This window comes from Schistocerca gregaria, chromosome 8 (assembly GCF_023897955.1).
Source record: "Schistocerca gregaria isolate iqSchGreg1 chromosome 8, iqSchGreg1.2, whole genome shotgun sequence".
Lineage (NCBI taxonomy): Eukaryota > Metazoa > Arthropoda > Insecta > Orthoptera > Acrididae > Schistocerca > Schistocerca gregaria.
In genome coordinates, this window is record NC_064927.1 from 370,121,960 (window position 1) to 370,135,942 (window position 13,983).

The window sequence follows — 13,983 nt, forward strand, 5'->3', positions numbered from 1 at the left end:
ACTTTCGGCAGTGGTGGGCGTCACGAATGGTCCAGACTGGAAACTGCGAGCACGGTACGTGTTAGGGAGGTCACTCTGGATCTAGCACTGATATCGTCCGCATGCAGGATTTCGTGCTTGGTTCCCCTCCTCCTGGGCACTCTATTGCGAGCTCGCAAGTGTACTGTCTCAGTCACCCGGCCAGAAGTAATACGTGTCAGATTTTCCCTCATGGACAGAGCATATTAGAAGAGTCGATGGTGCAGACATGAGCAGCTGCACCACCTGTTTGCTGATTTCTGACTTCGTACTCCTGAAACCGTTTGTGGTAAAGTATCTTGGCTGCTCTGGCATTGCAGGGAGTTTGTAACAGTTTTTGCTTTGAAGCAGTCAGCAGCACGCCTCCTCGGTGTCGCCAGAACCTCACCAATTTTATATTTTGGTTTTCGTAATTAGAGTTCTCACCACATGGTAGTCTGAGTGTAGCATTTAATGAGTGGACTCAAGTGGCCGATCAGATCACTCTTGTCATTATTTGAGAGTAGGAATCCCTTCAAGTAAGTGACCAACTTCTTATTAAATATTCCATTAGTTATGCTCTTTCTATGAGGATTTATTATAATATATAGTATATTTTTCTAAGTTGAATCGCTCACTAAATCACTTCGTTACACTTCACCGGTTTGTCAATCAGTAGTCAATTAACAGCTGCCATTTCATCACATACTGGTCAACAACTATTAAGAAAACTAATTATTTAATAATTTAGTTATCACATGTATGCAATTCTTACTGTCACTTTCAGGTTTACTTCGCTACTTTTTTCCACGTATATTGATCCTTGCGCTTTAGCTATCATGTTAGTCAGAAAGGGAGGGAGGGGGGGGGGGGGTTGACTGCGTGATAAAGCCACATGAAGATTCTTTGGAATTAAAGCGTCCATACAGCACTTCTTAACTCTGAGGCCCCTCACATAGTTTAGTAAAATTCCAACAGTGAAAAAAATCTAGAAATTTATGTAATCGGACTTCTATATTGACGAAGAATAACTCATTTTCTATTAAGGGAATGTCTAACCGAAGAGCAAAAATGGAGCTCGAATCGTTTGACCATTGAACGATCCGACTCCAATCCTTCAAAGACACCCTCTGAAAATCATAAAAAAACACATGTAATAAAAAAGTGTTGTTCAGATAAGGCATTTCATCTGGTACTATGGGATTAAACATAGTTAGATAATTAATTTTTAACTTATTATACTGTAATAGTTTTGTTTTATTATTTTTAAATACCACACCTGAAAAAAAAGTATTCTGTGACGTATTCTACATTGGAGTTGAAAGGTAACGCAGTATTGGCCCTTAAATATTAGAGATTATGATCATCAGAAGCACTCAGGTCAAGCACTCAACCACATAAATAGTTTCTGTTTTGCACTAGGATGTCATATACAATTTAATTGACAGATAGATTTAAATATTTTAGCGCATGATGGTAATATGGAATGAATTAACTGCGTACAGACTAATATTGTAAATTCTGCCTCCCTGTTCAGGAAACAGTAATGGAAAACCATGTCAAAAACAAGATCGAGACCTTCCGATCCATATTTTCACAATGTCAGATTTCAACTTTCAAAAGAATTAGATACAATAAGTAGTTATCCAATTAACAATCATAGACGAATATTTTACATTTTTTGAAATTAAGTTTTATGACCTTTTACATTTACCTCTACATCTACATGATTACTCTGCAATTCACAATCAAGTGCCGAGAAGAGCGTTCAACGAACGACCTTGAACCTATTTCTCTACCGTTGCACTCACAAACAGTGCATTGGAAAAACGAGCACTTAAATGTTTCTGTAAGAGCTCTGATTTCTCTTTATTACGTTGATCATTTCTCCTTATGCAGGTGAGCGTCACAAAAATATATTCACAATCAGTTGGTGATTGACATTTCATGAAATGATATTGATGCAACGAAAAACGGCCATGTTTTAACGATTGCCACACTAATTCGCGTATCACATCTATGTCACTCTCTCCTCTATTTCATGATAATACAAAACGAGTTTTCCTTCGTTGACCTTTTTCAATCTACCCCATCAGTCCCATCTAATGCGGATCACGCACCGCACAGCAGCAATCCAGAAGGGAGTATACAAGCTTACTGTTAGCAGTCTCTTTACTAGACTTGTTGCACTCTCTAAGTATTCTGCCAATAATTCACATTCTTTGGTTTGCTTTCCTCGCAACGTTACCTATGTGGTCGTTCCAATTTAAGGTATTCTTAACTGTAAACCTTAATTATTTAGTATTTTACATTTAGGATGGATACATGTTTCTTTGCTTAGTTTTTCATCGTGTGGTACAGACTGTTAAATGTTTTGTTTTTAAAATTTTTCATTCATATGCTGTATTTAGTATAAACATGAGTTCAAGAGTGAATGCAACGTTGTCTCTCTTGATTGTCGAAAAAAGTTGATTCGCAATTCATACTTTACAAGAGAATATTGTTGACATGAATGCATGAAATCTGGTGCATTGAGGTTCGATGGTCTGGTGACGGAACAGGACGTCGGTCATCGATCTCATATCATCGAAGAATTGACAGGAACCTCGCTACTGAATTTGGTTGAAAAACCAAGAATCGGAAACATGAGGTTGGATTTGCAGATCTTCTCACGTGTTTGTTAGGCACCTCGCCAAGAGTGGGCAGTATCACTGTTAGGTAACAACAAAACAGTTCCAGGCTTCCCTGAAAAGAAGTTCTTGTCAGCACAGTCATATCATCATAATGATTAGTTCCTTAAAAAACAATACTATGATATGTATTGGGGACTCATGTTATTTTTATCTTTGGTTAGTAAGCCGGCTTATGAGCTATATCCTATCACATTATTTAAAAAGTTTAACTGTTGTTTCTGTTTTTAAGCTACCGTACCGTTCGCTGATCTGTTTCCATTTAATGTACGTCCACTACAGGCACTGAATATGCACGTCTTTCGGCCAATTTAATCGTGGTATTTCGCAGTTGTCAGTTGAAACAAGTCGATGATTAGATACACTGCAGTCATCATCGTTGTACACTGTCATAACAGTTGCTGGATTGCAAAGTCTGTGCGGAATACCGTGACCAGTAAGTGTGCAGAAGACAGCAGGGAACGTATAGGGGTAGGGTTAGTGGTGGTGGCTTTGGGCAGGTGCTGCAGGGGAACTGCCATTCCAAGTAGAAGCCTATGCTCTCATTTTTGTAAATATTAATTGTGGCGCCCGAATGCCCACACTTGCATGGTGGTCATTCAAAAAGATCTGTCACCTTTGCTATGGTTAGTATCTAAAAAGAACTCCGCCGAAAATGCAGCAGTTTATCTTCACCTGGCTTATTAATCATTTGTAACCTTCAAGGAACGTCATGAGTGGCGAATGTTGAGTAAAACATACACTTTTCTCTGGCTGCCATGGAAAAATTTGCTTCTTTTGCGAAAACACAGTGGACTTTACTCAGTCTCAGTTCACTTCACTAACATGCTATGCAGACGCAGTTATGAGAGAATAGTGAACAGTGGTTTATTAAGTGAGGAACTGAGGAAAAATAAGGTCACTAGATTATGAAAGCACATCCACAGAACAGACGTGTAATGTTTTTACTTGTTCCAAAACTCATAGCATTTCCCACTTCACCAGCCATTGATGGTCCTTAAAAACAACATTCTATCCTCGAGAAAGTGTATAATGAAGTTTTGCATATTAACCATATGGAAAAACACTTCCCTCTTTACATGCTGTAACTTGCCAAAATCTCATTTCGATGTCTCAAACTATTTATGAAATACGAGTAATGACGTGGCTACTTCACTCTCGCTTTATCGCTGCCGTGTGTTCCATGTCAGATCAATTTCCTCGAGACTGATGACAGATAGAGACCTCCACCCAAATCTAAAGACAAATTCAAAAATGTTAGCTAAATTTCATATGCAGCCCAACATATTATGTAAGTTGTAGCAAACTTAAAATCGTGTCGACCTCCATTTTTCATTGCAAACTTTTTTGAATTTCACTCAGTGTCTTATTTTCACGTAAATATCACACTAACTATGACCATTAACGAAATGATGGACACATTATCATGAACTTTATATGTAAAGATAGAGCTAAGGCAAAAAATGATTTTTTAGCGAATAATTTCTGTAAAATCGTTTGAAAAAGACTACAGGGCTCGCGCCTCGATTCTGTCATCAACGACCGGCCGAAAGGTGACAGACACAGTCGGCCTCCCAATCCGGACAAACGAACGAACTCCCACAGAGCTTTGGACGATAATTGGTCACTGTGCATAGGCCACCGTATCCGGTGCGGGCTCTAACTGCACTAATCGCGTCCTTGTTTAAGTGCCAGTGCTCCACAAATCGTGCAGAATTTTCACGAGGCAGTGACTGTCCATGGATTAAAACACCACATCTCCAGTTTGTATGAGGTAAGTGAACGTTGACCGAGCGTTTTCTCATGTTTTCAAAGTTTTGTTGTCCAGGTCGACTAGTGGAATGGAAAGAATAAAAGGATTTCTGATCAAACGAGTACAGCGAAATATCAACAGAATCAAAAAATGATATAATAGGAGTAGGGTACATTATGAATAGGAAGGTAAGGCAGAGAGTGTGTTACTATGAGCAGTTCAGTGATAGGGTTGTTCTCGTCAGAGTCAACAGCAAACCAACACCGACAACAATAGTTCAGGTATACATGTCAACATCGCAAGCTCAAGATGAAGAGACAGAGGAAGCATATGAGGCTATTGAACGGGTTATGCACCATGTAAAGGGAGATGAAAATATAGTAGTGATGGAGGACTGGAATGTGCTTGAAGTGGAAGGAACAGAAGAAAGGGTCGAGAGCGTACAGGCTGTGGGGGGAGATTAGGGTTTCACGCCGCAGAGCACGTCGCTGGCGGTTGCTGCGTGGCCGTGGCGAGCAACTAGCGTTTATGCGACCTTGAAAAAATCTAAGCGGACGCTTGGCAGGGGAGCGTATGGCCGTGTTTGTGCGCTTGGAGAAATTTATATGTCAGAGAAAAATGGATGTAAACACCTGCCAGATTAGCCGAGAGCGCTAATACGCTGCTTCCTGGACTCGGAGAGGCACTCCGGTCCGGAATCGAATCCGCCCCGCGGATTAATGAAGAGGACCAGTGTGCCAGCCAGTTTGGATGTGTTTTCCACACCCCACTAGGTGAATTCCAGGCTGGTTCCCACGTTACCCCTCATCTGACCAATCAGGATCTCAATGTAAACCTTAAGCTCCGCCTACAAAAATTCTGTCTATCCAATGAGAAACGTTATACTTTTCGTAGTGGGGCAATGTTTTTAACGTTTGCAACGTAACAGAGACGCGAAAATGTCTCACGCTAAAACTTGCACCTGGTGTGGCCCTTTTAGTGTTATCATAAGATCTATACTGTTCTTCTGGAGGGCTCTAGCTTTTAACATGGGCTGGGAGTGGTCCTAGTGTTAGCTGGCGACGTGGAAGTCCGTCCCTTATTGTAGGGCCTTCTAGCTTAATACGGTTCTGCTTTCGGCTTCTGTTGTCGTTTCTCCCCTAGGAACTGTGTCTGTCTCACAGTGGGATGGTATGACAGGCATTTAGGCATTCTTGTGTTAGTCTGTGGTATTCCATTTGCTCACTCGTTATCGTATTACTTTGGTTAATTTAATGTCACGATTTATTCGGAGCTATGTGACATACTGCTGGATTTGCTTATAATGTCAGCGTTTTCATGGAAGGTGTTGGATTTGCCTGACACCTTACAACGCCACAAGAGCAATATTTGTAACAAAAAAACCGTGGCAGATATAAAAAATTGGACATTAGATGGAAACTTTCCATATTTTTCAATGCATCGTATTTGTTTTTGTGTTTAGTTTTAGATTATTCGTAATTAGTTTTGTCAAACATTTTTTGAGTTAGGCAGTCGTTTTGATGGTGCATCGGGCGGCCATGTTTGATGACAGCAGAGTTGGTTTTGAGCGAAGCTAAGAGACGGACATACCGCCCATCTGGGAGTAGTAGTGGGTTGGTAGCCACGTTCGGGGACAAGTATGTATGTAGCAATATAGTGGTTTAGGACAGCAGACAACAGTGTATTTTGTGAATTGTGAACAGATGTCGACTGCCGTGATCTCGACATATGAATTTTTATAGCGAAGTGTTGTAGCATCAGTTATTAACGGCTCCCTTATGTAAAAGCCCCTCACACTGCATTTTAAGTGTTTAGTCAATATATTGAAGACTTTAGTGGAAAAATAGAAATAAATTTCTTGTTCAGATTGTAAGTCAACGTGGGTGACTCAATATTTTTTTTTAAAATTTTACCTCAATATCTGCCTGCATTGTTTTATTTCGTATGTTATTTCACCTTAAAAATTGCGTTCACGACAAGTGCGAGGTAGCAACCTATGACGAGAAACGTAGCCAAATATTGAGACCAATGACATCTGTGGGCCGCTCAATTAAGCTGAGTGTAACATATATATTCGTGCCATAGCACGTGGAGGCTCGAGCCAAACTATTCAACTACAGTGGTAGTGCCCAGTACCGTCGTAGGGTTACGGGAAAATGTGGGCTTGGTAAGAGGAATGAGACAGGAGAAAGACTGAGTTCTGTAATAAATGTCAGCTAGCGATTAGCCAGTGATATGCTCAAGAATCACAAGAGGAGGAGGTATATTTGGAAAAGGCGAGGAAATACGGGAGAGGTTGCGAAATCAGATGCTGGACTTATGGCGTATTCAGCATCAGATATAGACTCAGATCACAATGTAGTACTGATGAAGAGTAGGCTGAAGTTTAAGGGATTAGTTAGGAAGAATCAATACCCAAAGAAGTGGGATATGTAAGTATTAAGGACTGAAGAGATACACTTGAAGTTCGCTAAGACTGAAGATAATGCAATAAGGAATAGCTTGGTAGGCAGTACAGTTAAAGAGGAATGGGCATCTCTAAAAGGAGAAATCACAGAAGTTGGCAAGAAAAACATGAAGACAACAAATATAAATGCGAAGAAACCATGGGTAACAGAAGAAATACTTCACTTGATCGATGAGATAAGGATATACAAAAACGTTCAGGGAAATTCCGGAGTACAGTAACACAGGTTGAGAAGGAATGAAATAAATAGGAACTACAGGGAAGCTATGACTAAATAGCTGCATGTAAAATATGAAGAAATCGAAAAAGAAATGTTTGCCTTAAGGACTGACTCAGCATACCGGAAAACCAAAACAACCTTCTGTAAAATTAAAAGCAATGGTTGTAACGTTAACAATGCAATGGGGATTCCGCTGTTAAATGCAGAGGAGAGAGGGGATAGCTGGAAAGAGTACATTGATGGCCTCTATGACGGGGAACAGTTAATCTGATGCGATAGAAAAAGAAACAGAAGTCAATTTAGAAGAAACAGGGGGCCAGTATTAAAATCAGAATTTAAAGGAACTTTAAAAGAATTTAAAAGAATTTAAAAGAATAGTATACTGAAGAATGGAAAAGAAAACTAGAGATGTTTTAGATGACGATCAATTTGGGTCTAGGAAAGATGAAGGCAACAGAGAGGCAAATTTGGCTTTGTTGCTGATAATGGAAGCAAGAATATAAAAAGATTTGTCGACCTGGAAGAAGTACTCGTCAGTGTCTAAATTCTTAGGAAAATATGGGTAAGCTATACGGAGAGACTCGTAGTATATAACATGTAGATGACCCAAGAGGGAATAATAAGAGTGGAAGATCAAGAACGAAGTGCTTGAATTAAAAATGTTGTAAGACGGAGATATTTTCTTTCGCCCCTACTGTTCAGTGTATACATGGAGGAAGCGATTATGGATATAAAAGAAAGGTTCAGGAGTGGAATAAAAATTCAAGGTTAAATTATATCAGTGATACGATTCGCTGATTACATTGCTATCTTCAGTGACAGTGAAGAGGAACTACAGAATGGGTTGAATGAAATGAACCGTCGATTGGGTATGGAATATGTACTGAAAGGAAACCGAAGAAAGGAGAAGGTAATGAGAAGTAGCAGAAATAAGAACTACGAGAAACATAGCATCAGGATTGAGGGACACCAAGTAGATGAAATTACGGAACTCTGCTACCTATGCAGCAAAATAGTCAATAACGGACGGAGCAAGGAGGACATCAAATGCAGGCTAGCTCTGGCGAAACGGCGTTTCTGGCCAAGAGAAGTCTACTAGTATCAAACATTGGCCTTAATCCGAGAAAGAAATTTCTGAGAATGTACATTGGAGCACAGACTTGTGTGGTAGTGAAACATGGACTGTGGGATAACCGGAACACAAGAGAATTGAAGCATTCGAGATGTAATGCTACAGACGAATGTTGAAAATTAAATTGAATGATAAGATAAGGAACGAATACGAGTAGGTTTTGTGCAGAATTGGAGAGAAAATGAATATGTGGAAAACACTAACAAGAAGAAGGGACAAGATGACACGACATGTGTTAAAACATGAAGGAGTAACTTCCACTATACTAGAGGGAGCTGCAGAGGTTAGAAACTGTAGAGGAAGACAGAGACGGGAATATACCCACCAAATAATTGAGAGCATGGGTTACAAATGCTACTCTGAGATGAAGAGGTTGGCAGAGGCGAGGAATTTGTGGCGGGCCACATCAAACCAGTCAGTAGACTGATAATGAGTGATAACTATATTTATAGTAATTAGTACTGGAAAACCCGGATAACCGACCAAATGAAAAAGAGTGACTTTTGTATTATTAATTCTAGAAAACTAAGCTACGTCACCCATGTATGTCCTGTGGTTCTCTTACTAGGGTTAATTCATAATTTTCGGTGTTTATTCAGAACAACAAAAACAAATTAAACTTATTCAAATCAACAATAATCAATGTTTGTTGAGAGATTATAGACGTTTTCGTATATATGTACAGTTTTCCTAGAACTACGAAAATAATGCAACCCAAGTGATGAAATATCTTACAAAAGTCATCTAAGACAGGCATTATATTCAGTTTTGTTTAAAATATTCGGTAATTCTCATTCAACGTTAACCCTTTTACCTCTTCGTTGCTGCATCAAGAATTCCCTTTTATTGTGGTAGACCCATGGTTTTTCGAATAATTTGAAAGCTGTTTCCGGGCTTGAAATGCTTTGCATAAGACGGTCCTGCATCGTTTTCTGCATCTACGTTTTCTTCTGTTTCACCACGCACTTCCTGCTGTTCATTACCCTGCAATGTGTTTTCAACTGTTTCGTCATCCGACATGGTTTGTAAACCTTGATCACCACTGTCACAAGAGAGCCACTCTTTGTAGCATTGGCATCACATTCGTGTCATAGCTGCTTGTTTGTCGTCGGCTCATTTACGCTGTTACTTCCAAAATAGAATCATTGGTATAGGGTATTGAATTGTCGTGCTTCCATTTTCGCACGCCTTTCCAAGCTTTGTTCAAGGCCTATCTTTCAATCAAATCCCACGCATCTATAAACAAGTAACAACACGACTTTAAATTTCTGTGCTTGGAAAATAACAAAACAACTTCTACGTTATCTTCGTCAACAGATGATCTATGTAAAAGTGGGTTTCTATTAGTGTTTCAATAAACGTTGATCCACTGGCTGCATTAAGGATGTCAGATTAGGGCGCAAAAATTTTGCTGCAAACATTCCATTTTCTCCCTCTAACGGTTCGCCTGAAGAATGGTTTGGCGCATTATCTAGTAAATGTAAGTAGTTTCATCACCTATAATTTCATTTGAAATTTTTTTTACTGCCGAGATAAATGAATCAATTAGTCAATGTGTATTTTAGTATTCACCCATGCGTGTTTTATAAATTACGGAAACCCTGATATTGTTGAAGCACCTGCTTTTTTTTATTTTTCGAAGAGGAGAAAGGGCATTTTATGAGTTCCGATAGCGTTTGCGCAAATTAATATTGTTACTAGTTCTTCACAATTTCTGTATCCAGGACTGAACTCTCCGGCTGAGAAGCTAAGATATTAGCGGTAACGATTTCCAGTTTAATCCTATTTCTTCAGCACACAAAAAAAGAAAAGGTGTTATGTGGGCAAGTGTCCGGAAACGCTTAATTTCCATGTTAGAGCTCATTTTAGTTTCGTCAGTATGTGCTACACTTCTTCGATTCACCGTCAGTTGGCCCAATTGAAGGAAGGTAATGATGACTTCGATGCTAATGTTGACATGCGACTCATTGCTCTACAGTACTAGCGTCAAGCACATCAGTACGTAGCATCAACTGGTTAGTGTTCATCACGAACGTGGTTTTGCAGTCAGTGCAATGTTTACATGTGCGGAGTTGGCAGATGCCCATTTGCTGTATGGATTAGCACGGGGCAATAGCCGTGGCGCGGTACGTTTATATCGAAACAGATTTCCAGAACGAAGGTGTTCCGACAGGAAGACGTTCGAAGCAATTGATCGGCGTCTTAGGGAGCACGGAACATTCCAGCCTATGACTCGCGACTGGGGAAGACCTAGAACGACGAGGACATTTGCAATGGACGAGGCACTCCTTCGTGCAGTTGACGATAATCCTAATGTCAGGGACGTTGCTGCTGTACAAGGTAACGTTGACCACGTCACTCTATGGAGAGTGCTACGGGAGAACCAGTTGTTTCCGTACCACGTACAGCGTGTGCAAGACTATCAGCAGCTGATTGGCATCCACGAGTACACTTCTGCGAATGGTACATCCACCAATGTGTCAATCCTCATTTCAGTGGAAATGTCCTCTTTACGGATGAGGCTTCATTCCAACGTGATCAATTTTGCAATCACGTCATCAACACAGATTTTCTGTGAACGTTTGGGCAGACATTGTTGGTGATGTCTTAATTGGCTGCCATGTTCTTCCACCTACGCTCAATGGAGCACGTTATCATGATTTCATACGGGATACTCTACCTGTGCTGCTAGAACATGTGCCTTCACAAGTACCACACAACATGTGGTTCATGCACGATGGAGCTCCTGCACATTTCAGTCCAAGTGTTCGTACGCTTCTCAACAACAAATTCGGTGACCAATGGACTGATAGAGGCTGACCAATACCATGGCCTCCACGCTCTCCTGACCTCAACCTTCTTGAATTTCATTTATGGGGGCATTTGAAAGCTCTTGTCTACGATATCCCGGTACCAAATGTACAGACTCTTCGTGCTCGTATTGTGGACGGCTGTGATACAATACTCCATTCTCCAGGGCTGCATCAGCGCATCAGGGATTCCATGCAATGGTGGGTGGATGCATGTATCCTCGCTAACGGAGGACATTTTGAACATTTCCTGTAACAAAGTGTTTGAAGTCACGCTGGTACGTTCTGTTGTTGTGTGTTTCCATTCCATGATTAATGTGATTTGAAGAGAAGTAATAAAATGAGCTCTAACATGGAAAGTAAGCGTTTCTGGACTCAAGTCCACATAACATATTTTCTTTCTTTGTGTGTGAGGAATGTTTCCTGAAAGGTTGGCCGTACGTTTTTGTAACACCTTTTATAAACAGGACATAGGAATATGTGTCTTGTGTTTCTGTTCTCGTCCGATAGTACCATCGATTAACAGTTTGCCTTTCTGGCACGAATTCATGATGAACTAACCCCTCAAAATAAAATAGAAGCCCACATCTCGTGGTCTTGCGGTAGCGTTCTCGCTTCCCACGCTCCGGTTCCCGGGTTCGATTCCCGGCGGGGTCAGGAATTTTCTCTGCCTCGTGATGGCTGGGTGTTGTGTGATGTCCTTAGGTTAGTTAGGTTTAAGTAGTTCTAAGTTCTAGGGGACTGATGACCATAGATGATAAGTCCCATAGTGCTCAGAGCAATTTGCACCATCAAATAGGACTGTCAGTATGGCTTTGGCATTTGAGGTAACCTCAAGAGCTTTTTTTCGTCTTGGAAAACCTTTCACGACCTATTGTGAAGATTGAACCTTGGTCTCAACATCATAAACGTAGACCACATCTCACCAACAGCTATGATTCTCTTAAGGAACATTTCGTTCTCATTTGAGCCACCCAAAAGCTGTTCACGGACCTTCAGAGCAGGTCTTCCCGGTTTTGACTCATGAGCCGTGGGTCGAACGTGGCGGCACCACGAATCATTCCGAGATGCTGTGTCAGGATTTCATGACATGATCCAACTGGAATGTTACATCCTTCTGCAATCTCGCGGGCAATCAGCCTTCGATTGGCATGCATAATTTCGCTGACATTGCTGACATAAGCACCGACGGTGGACACTGAAGCGCATCATTTGATGTGTCTCTGTAAATGTTTTCTTGGGTTTCACGCAAAATGTAATGCAGACGCGTTACTCCTCTATCGCTATCATATCGAAATTCGCAAACTGTGCCCCACAACTCAATACAGCACTACACAATAACTAACAGTCATACATCAATGAAAGTTCAGGCAGTCACACATTAAACAAAAGTGTGTACAGGGGTGCAAACCGCATTTCACTGCGACACACCACCGGCTCAAAATTACGAATGTTCCGGAATTTTTTGTGACCCCGGCAATATTTAAACACAGACAAAAGTGAAATGTTAGTGAAAGTTAAAATAAAAAAATTAGATACATCTTATTGTCCCTGAATGTATGGTACTATAAGCCTCTTATTTTATCAGATTATGAATACGATAGGCATTAACTTCCCTATTGCAACAGTCTTTAAAAATAGCCTTTTTAATTAGCTACTTCTTTGCTCACACAATAGCATATGGTGCGTGGCCGTCGTCTTGTGGAGTACTACTTCCATATGATATTAATAACCTTATATTATTCCCGGTCTGCTGGAAAAAAATTGTACATATTTGAACAATAAATCAGCTAATATGGCTCGCTGTTTATCATTCAGACATTCAGATACAATAGCGCCAGAAATTACACATTTCTATACCGGTAGGGTGAGAACTTTCGCTGTCTCAGTTATCCTCTTCAAATTATTACGGTCACTATCACACTAACAGCTGCTCGAACAATTATTTTACCGTTTTTTTATACAGTTAAAAGTTAAAGCGAAGGTCATGCCTCGTGTTTGTCCCATCATCATACCGCAACATATGAAGTCACTGTATTAGGTTGGTGCCCCCACCCAGCGCCATGGCTGACATCTTGGAGCTTGTTGTGGTAGTGGTTAGTTTCATGTACTGCCACCTCCACAACATGTACCGCAATTCTGTTGTTTATTGCTGCCAATTTGGAGGCGGTCTGTGGCTCGGGATTCGTTTGTTGCCTGGCTTTGAGGTATTTACGAGGGAGGATCGGAAAGTAATACACAGTCATATTTTTCTCCCCTGTTATCGCAGCTGGGATGTTGGAATTTCACGATCCAGGCGGCCGCTAACAGCTGCAACCCCGCAGATTGCCATTGAGGCAGCAATTTTGAACGACCGGTGTGTGCAACTGCGAACCTTACTCCAATGCTGCTGTGTACAATATTGTTCATGACACGTTGAAATTTGAGAAGTTAGTGCTCGCTGGCTGCCTAAGAAAATGACAAGGGCCAGCGAATGATCACAAACTTGAATCGCTTAACGTGTTACGCCGCAGAAGGACGCGACTTTCTGTAAGGAATAATCACTGGTGAAGAGTCGTACCACTATACACCTAAAACCAAGCAGGCCTCTATGGAGTGAAAGACGCTGGTTCTCCACTACGAAAAGCTTCCAAGTGACTCAGTACGCTAGGAAGGCACTTGTGACTGTCTTCTGGGACATGCATAGTGTATTATTGGTGGACTTTGCCGAACACGGGACCACTGTGAATGCTGCAGCGTACGTTAAAACTTGGCTAAGCTGCGTCGTGCCCTTCGTGAGAAAACACCATACTATTAATGCTGATGGGTCAAACTTCTTCATCTACATCTACATCCATACACCGCAAGCCACCTGAGGGTGTGTGGCGGAGGGTACCTTGAGTACCTCTATCGCTTCTCCCTTCTTTTCCAGTCT